Here is a 7,695-nt window from a genome sequence, read left to right on the forward strand (position 1 = left end):
CAGTTAACCATTTCACGCCTGCTCCTTTGTGCTCGAAAACGTGCAACGTCCCAGGTGTGTCCGCAGACAAACAATGTAGACCAAAAAATGCCAAGTGAGGAAACTAACAGCTTTTGAAACGGTCCCCTCGCTTGCACGCCCATCCACATCCTCTCCCGACTCCCTCTCTCAAACCTTGGTTTTGCTTCATGCTGAGATAAAGAACGGGAGCGGGATGTATCAGCCCATTAACCTATTTACGTAATGAGTTAATTACTTCCGTGCTCATTTCTGTTGATGCAGACAAGTTTTGGTTGGTTTAGAAGATTCCACGCGAGGTCCTCTTTTGAAGATAAGAAAGGAAGTGAGTTTCCCAGGAATGACAAACAGCCTCCAAGTGTTCTTTTCGTGCACCAAGCTTAAACTTAATATGTTCTGGCTGAGTTCAGTTTTTTTTCCCTATTCAATGGTTACCCTGCCTAGCCCGAGGGTGCTACATCAAGAGGGTTATAGATGGAAAAAAACATCGTAATTTATACCGTACACTTGCTGGCCTAAAAGCCTACTTCATTCGCTGATGGGACTAAGAAAAAGAAATTGGGGTATGTATTTCTCAGGTATGGTATTCCAAAATCTTGAAACAAATATCAGTGGCAGTAGAGACATAATATTGCCTGTGTAAGTATATTTCCTTTCGAATGCCGGTTTTTTCATCATATATTTGATGTAGGAGTAATTTCCTTCGTCGAGAAGAATGTTTCCCATCCTAATTTATTTTTAATGTCGGTGCAGCTATCAGTTCTTGAGCACCGACACTGGATAATCCTTGCTGCTCTGTTTTGTATTTTTTCAGCTTTATTGCTCAGTGGTTGTTTTTCACTGCGGCAACACCGAATTCGGGCGATGGGTATGCTTTTCACTCCAAGAAATGAAACTACCACAGAAATAAAAAAGTAAAACCTCAAGTGCCGCTTTCTTTGATGGCGTCGCCCTGTGAAGAAAATATACAAATCTTCCGAAGACCCAAATTTACGTATAATACCCAAATACACTTTGTTTTTCTGTGTACTAATCCGACACACAACATACATTTCTGCATTGTGCACGAAAATTACATTTTTGTATATTTGTAGCGCCAACGTTTTTTTTTGTAATGTTATGATTATTTTTCCAACGAGCGGTTTATAAGGAAAGTTTTCGCCGTTGACGGTATCTCTGTGGTTTGGTTTGGTTATTGGGGTTTAACGTCCCAAAGCAACTCAGGCTATGAGGGACGCTGTAGTGAAGGGCTCCGGAAATTTCGACCACCTGTGGTTCTTTAACGTGCACTGACATCTCAGAGCACACGGGCCTCTACAATTTCGCCTCCATCGAAATTCGGACGTCGCGGCCGGGATCGAACCCGCGTCTTTCGGGTCTGCAGCCGAACGCCGTAACCACTGAGCCACCGCGGTGGTGGTATCTCTATGGTATGCTCGCCTTAACCGAAAATTCAGTAACGGGAACACATACACTTTACTTGACCAAAATTTGCGCACAAAAAAACAAGGAGCTTCAGACAAAATTTCACTGACTGAGCAGCGATATTACGCAAACCCGTCGTTAATAGTTTGGGGGGGGGGGGGGAAGGGGGGCACGCCAGTAGCGACGAACCTCGCTTTTTATGAAAGCCACTATATGTACAGTCTTTGTCAAAAGTATACATTCCAAGGGGTTTGCTTCTGAGCCCTGCTTCGTGGCTACTGCAGAATTCCCAGGAACTCCAACCTCACGAAGGTGAGAGGAAGTCCTCAACCTTCCCATGTTTCGACAGTCAAATTCAAACCCCTTGGGCTGTATATTTTTGACAAACACTGTACCTTGAAGGAAACCTGCAGCCTGCGCTTCAGTGCGAGGCTCGGCAGAGCTTTTGTCATTTTTAGTCTGTTTGTCCAGGCTGTATGTAAATAGAGTTTTCGACGATATGTGTGTGCTGCAAACTTTTGACGCTGGGTGTACGTTCTACATTGTGAGTGCATGAGCCCGGTCATGCCCTATCACAGTGCGCCAATTCGTGACGCCATCGTTATCGTAACAAGTTTGTCTGCTTTCTCACCAAATTGGAATTGTCTTTGTCAGCAACGAGTTTTTCGGTCTGACATCTCGAGCTTTCCGCTGCCCACTGGAGCGACTCAGTCACAGCGATTTGCTTTACCGAAAGTCACGGGGGAACCAATAATTCCAATTCCGCCACACCAACTGGCAGCAGACGCCGCATATTGGTCACTGCGCAAACTCCGCCACAGAAGGCACTCATAACTCGGGGTCTCTTGAGCGTGATTTGTCAAGATACATTTTATGACATTGAACCGGTGTAAGGAAGCAAACAAAAGAATTCCTACGCGGCCACCGCTGGATTAATTGCAGATATGAAGAACTGAAAACTGGGGGAGTCGATCTTTGATTGATGCTTCAGCATCGAGCATAAGGGGGACAAAGCCCAACGACGTTACCCAACACTTCAATCAATACAACTCGCTCAGTTTTCTGTTCTTCTGACAGCGCTTGTTTTGTGTCACGTCTTTGTCTCTTGACATATTTTCGCACGCTAACAGAACCGCTCTACGACGAGCAAATGTCCGGCTGGCTTGTTTGTGGTTAACTCCATCTTTTGCGGTTTTGTAAAATCCCAACAAGGGAACCACCAACTCGACCAAGCTTCTTCTTTCATTGACCGCCAGGACCAAAAGACAAATTAACCGTTCTTTTTACCGCGTCAAGCTACCCTCACAACTCTCTCTACCCCTTCCTTGCATCCTTTGTCCTCATGGAACTCTTTGTTACCTCGGAGGAGCTCCACCAACCACTGTTCCGTAAGTGCTGAGTGCCAGCCTACCTGCTGTTAGTATAGCGATTCGCTCTACATTTTCATTTCTAATGGCTCTTTAGAAATTATTTGATAAACAACAAACCTACCGCGTCATTATACCCGTATATGTTTGTACTAGTTCAGCGTAAATATTTGGATTCACCGAGGCAGCCAGAAAGAAAACAAATTTCCATACAAATCACTCGCGTTCTCCAGGGCGGCGGTATGACACGTCTGTTTTTAACGCGCACTACAGAACCGCATGAGAGGACGCTATTTCATGAGCTAGGGGGTAAGGCTGACATCGCACACGTTATTTTTTATTATTATTTTATTTATTTATGAATACTGTCAACCCTCATTTGAGGGTCATTACAGGGAGGGAAAGTGAAGAGACAAAGAAATGCACATATAACCATGAATGAACAAGCTTCTTTGAGCATACAATACAAGAGAGCATTGAAACGCAATACAGTTCACACCACTGTAGAACCACCTGCTATACAAAAAGCAATATTGGACAATCAGTTACGCGCCCATCTACAAGAATCCCATGCCTAGACGGAATCCCCAAGTGCATTCAAGAATGCCGCTACACCTGTAGACTCAGCAACGTGAGCGGGCAGTTTATTCCAGTGCTCAATAGCATCCGGAAAGAATGAGCAGCGAAAGACGTTAGTTCGTGTCAAGTATGGCCGAATTGCTTTGTGGTGGTTAAGGCGGGAGCTTAGTCTACCTGGAAGCTGCAGATATTTTTCTTTATTGATGTTAATTTCTCCGTGAATGATTTGGTAAAGTATTTTTAATCTCTGCCTTTTACGTCTTTTTTCTAATGTTTCTAGACTACATGAGTTTAACATCTCCGTTACCGAATCTGTTTTCCTGTACTTTGAACAAATAAATCTCGCTGCACGTCTTTGAATCTTTTCTATTTCCGTTGAAAGAATCTTCTGCCGAGGAGACCATACTACAGATGCATATTCTAGGGAAGGCCGGATGAGAGATTTGTATGCTAAAAGTTTGACATCTTTCGTTGCTCTCCCCAACTTTCCTCTTAGAAAACACAGTTTTCTATGTGCCACCGCACAAACATTTTCGACATGATTGTGCCAACTTAGGTTGTGAGAAATTGACACCCCCAGATACTTGAATGTACTAACATTAACCAAATCGTGACCTGCAATACTGTACTGAAAAGAAATTATATTTCGTTTGTTAGTTATATGGGTAAATGTGGTCTTATTGAAGTTGATTTTCATTTCCCATTTCTCACACCAAAGAGCAAAAGCCTGCAGGTTTTGGTTAATGTTAATCTGATCTCCTTCACATGTGACAGGTGCATAAATGAGGCAATCATCCGCAAATAGTTTCAGTTTAACAGAATTTCCAACTGCACATACTACGTCATTGATATAAACTAGAAATAGCAATGGCCCCAGCACAGAACCCTGTGGTACACCAGAATACACATCCAAAAAGCCAGACTCGCAATTGTCAACACGTACCGCCTGTTTGCGTTTCGCCAAGTACGCTTCTATCCATCTAAGGATGTCTCCATTAATGCCAGCCCTTCGCACTTTCAGGAGTAATTTGTCATGAGGAACCTTATCAAAGGCTTTTTCAAAATCTACACAAATAACATCAATCTGTCCCCGGTCATCTATAGCTTTAGAAAGGTCATGTATTGTCTCAATTAACTGTGTCACCGTTGAAAACCCTCGACGGAAGCCATGCTGACATTCAGAAAGTAGTACATTTGTTTCCAAAAAAATGATAATATGTTTCGCAATAACATGTTCCATTACCTTACAGCAGATTGAAGTAAGTGACACAGGCCGATAGTTGTTCATAAGTGTGCGATTGCCACTTTTAAATACGGGTATAACAATGGCAGTGCGCCAGTCTTGTGGCAGATAATGAGTTACGAGTGATTTTCGGAATATAATTACCAAGTAGAAGGACATCCATTCAGCATACCGTTTCAAGAAGCATGTAGGTATTCCATCCGGGCCGATAGCTTTTTTTTCGTCCAATTCTATCAGCTGCTGAAACACGCCGCTTTGAGTAAAGCTGATAGCATCGATAGACGTTTCACGAGAATGTGCTTCGTCGTGTGCGTCGCTTTGGCTCGTGTTTCTTGCGAATACAGATTGGAAATATTTATTGAAGTGGTCGGCCATATTCGTTTTATCTGCAATAAGTTCGGCTCCCACTGTCACCTGCTTTACTCTTTCCTTTCTTTTATCAAGATAGCGCCAAAATTTCCCTGGAGAATTTCGCAGAAAACCACTAAGAGTGTGATTGAAAAATCTTTCTTTTGCAGCCGATAGCAACATTTTTATTTTTTGACGTAAAACCTGTATGTCGTTGAAGTCGGCTTTCTTTCTACGCAATCTTTTCAACTTCCGTTTCGCGTGAATGATATCCCTGGTGACCCATGGGTTGCGCTGCTTTGTTTTATTAACTCTAGTTGGAACGTACCGGTCGACACAAGTACTGATGATAACTTTAAGACGCTGCCATAACCATTCAACTGTAATAAGGGAGTAATTACTCATTGGCATCCACCCGAGCGCAGCCATACGGCTACAAAGGAAAGCTATACAGCTTTCTCAGCAACTTCGTAGTTAAAGAAAAATTCGTCCTGGTCCGGGGTTCGAACCCAGGACCACCGCTACACCGGAGCAGTCGCTCTACCAATTGAGCTAACCAGGACGGCAAGCTTATGGTAGGGCGAGATCGAATTGATCAATAACTCGAAGTGGGAACAGTGTTGGCCAAATGTTTAGGGGAATCCCTCAAGGTGGAGTAGATTTGTAATAAGGGAGTAATTACTCATTGGCATCCACCCGAGCGCAGCCATACGGCTACAAAGGAAAGCTATACAGCTTTCTCAGCAACTTCGTAGTTAAAGAAAAATTCGTCCTGGTCCGGGGTTCGAACCCAGGACCACCGCTACACCGGAGCAGTCGCTCTACCAATTGAGCTAACCAGGACGGCAAGCTTATGGTAGGGCGAGATCGAATTGATCAATAACTCGAAGTGGGAACAGTGTTGGCCAAATGTTTAGGGGAATCCCCCAAGGTGGAGAGATTTGTAATAAGGGAGTAATTACTCATTGGCATCCACCAGAGCGCAGCCATACGGCTACAAAGGAAAGCTATACAGCTTTCTCAGCAACTTCGTAGTTAAAGAAAAATTCGTCCTGGTCCGGGGTTCGAACCCAGGACCACCGCTACACCGGAGCAGTCGCTCTACCAATTGAGCTAACCAGGACGGCAAGCTTATGGTAGGGCGAGATCGAATTGATCAATAACTCGAAGTGGGAACAGTGTTGGCCAAATGTTTAGGGGAATCCCCCAAGGTGGAGTAGATTTGTAATAAGGGAGTAATTACTCATTGGCATCCACCCGAGCGCAGCCATACGGCTACAAAGGAAAGCTATACAGCTTTCTCAGCAACTTCGTAGTTAAAGAAAAATTCGTCCTGGTCTGGGGTTCGAACCCAGGACCACCGCTACACCGGAGCAGTCGCTCTACCAATTGAGCTAACCAGGACGGCAAGCTTATGGTAGGGCGAGATCGAATTGATCAATAACTCGAAGTGGGAACAGTGTTGGCCAAATGTTTAGGGGAATCCCCCAAGGTGGAGTAGATTTGTAATAAGGGAGTAATTACTTATACAATTATACAAATCTACTCCACCTTGGGGGATTCCCCTAAACATTTGGCCAACACTGTTCCCACTTCGAGTTATTGATCAATTCGATCTCGCCCTACCATAAGCTTGCCGTCCTGGTTAGCTCAATTGGTAGAGCGACTGCTCCGGTGTAGCGGTGGTCCTGGGTTCGAACCCCGGACCAGGACGAATTTTTCTTTAACTACGAAGTTGCTGAGAAAGCTGTATAGCTTTCCTTTGTAGCCGTATGGCTGCGCTCGGGTGGATGCCAATGAGTAATTACTCCCTTATTACAAATCTACTCCACCTTGGGGGATTCCCCTAAACATTTGGCCAACACTGTTCCCACTTCGAGTTATTGATCAATTCGATCTCGCCCTACCATAAGCTTGCCGTCCTGGTTAGCTCAATTGGTAGAGCGACTGCTCCGGTGTAGCGGTGGTCCTGGGTTCGAACCCCGGACCAGGACGAATTTTTCTTTAACTACGAAGTTGCTGAGAAAGCTGTATAGCTTTCCTTTGTAGCCGTATGGCTGCGCTCGGGTGGATGCCAATGAGTAATTACTCCCTTATTACAAATCTACTCCACCTTGGGGGATTCCCCTAAACATTTGGCCAACCATTCAACTGATGCATTTTCAGAGGCACTTTCAAATTCATCAAAACAAGTTTCCAGGTAATCCAGGATGGATGTATCATCGGCCTTCCCGTACTCTTTGATTTCTACTCGAACCATAGGTTCCGCAGGAACGTTTACAGAAGTAAGCACTTTCACGAAAATAATTTTGTGATCAGATATTCCATCGGTGACATTTGTTTCAATATCTCCTACATTATTTGAGAGGAACACCAAGTCTAGTAATGACTGTGACTGAGGCGATATCCGTGTAGGTTGTCCAACTACTTGTCTCAAATTGTAAAAGAAAGCAATATCCAGCAATTTTTCCGCGCTAGAAATTTCTGTATGCCCAGGCGTAGTCAATCCCCAATCAATATGTGGCAAGTTGAAATCGCCAGTCATTATCAGGCGGGTGCTCCTAGTTACATGACTGAAAAGAAACTCATTTAACTTATCGAGAAAATCGGGTGAAGTATTCGGTGGCCTGTAAATTGCTCCTATGACGTACGCAGCACCAGAAAACATAATTTTACACCACACTGACTCCGGCATTTCGCTCGTAATCGTGGAAA

The sequence above is a fragment of the Amblyomma mixtum genome, chromosome 4, assembly GCF_055824585.1.
Source record: "Amblyomma mixtum isolate Tamu chromosome 4, ASM5582458v1, whole genome shotgun sequence".
NCBI lineage: Eukaryota > Metazoa > Arthropoda > Arachnida > Ixodida > Ixodidae > Amblyomma > Amblyomma mixtum.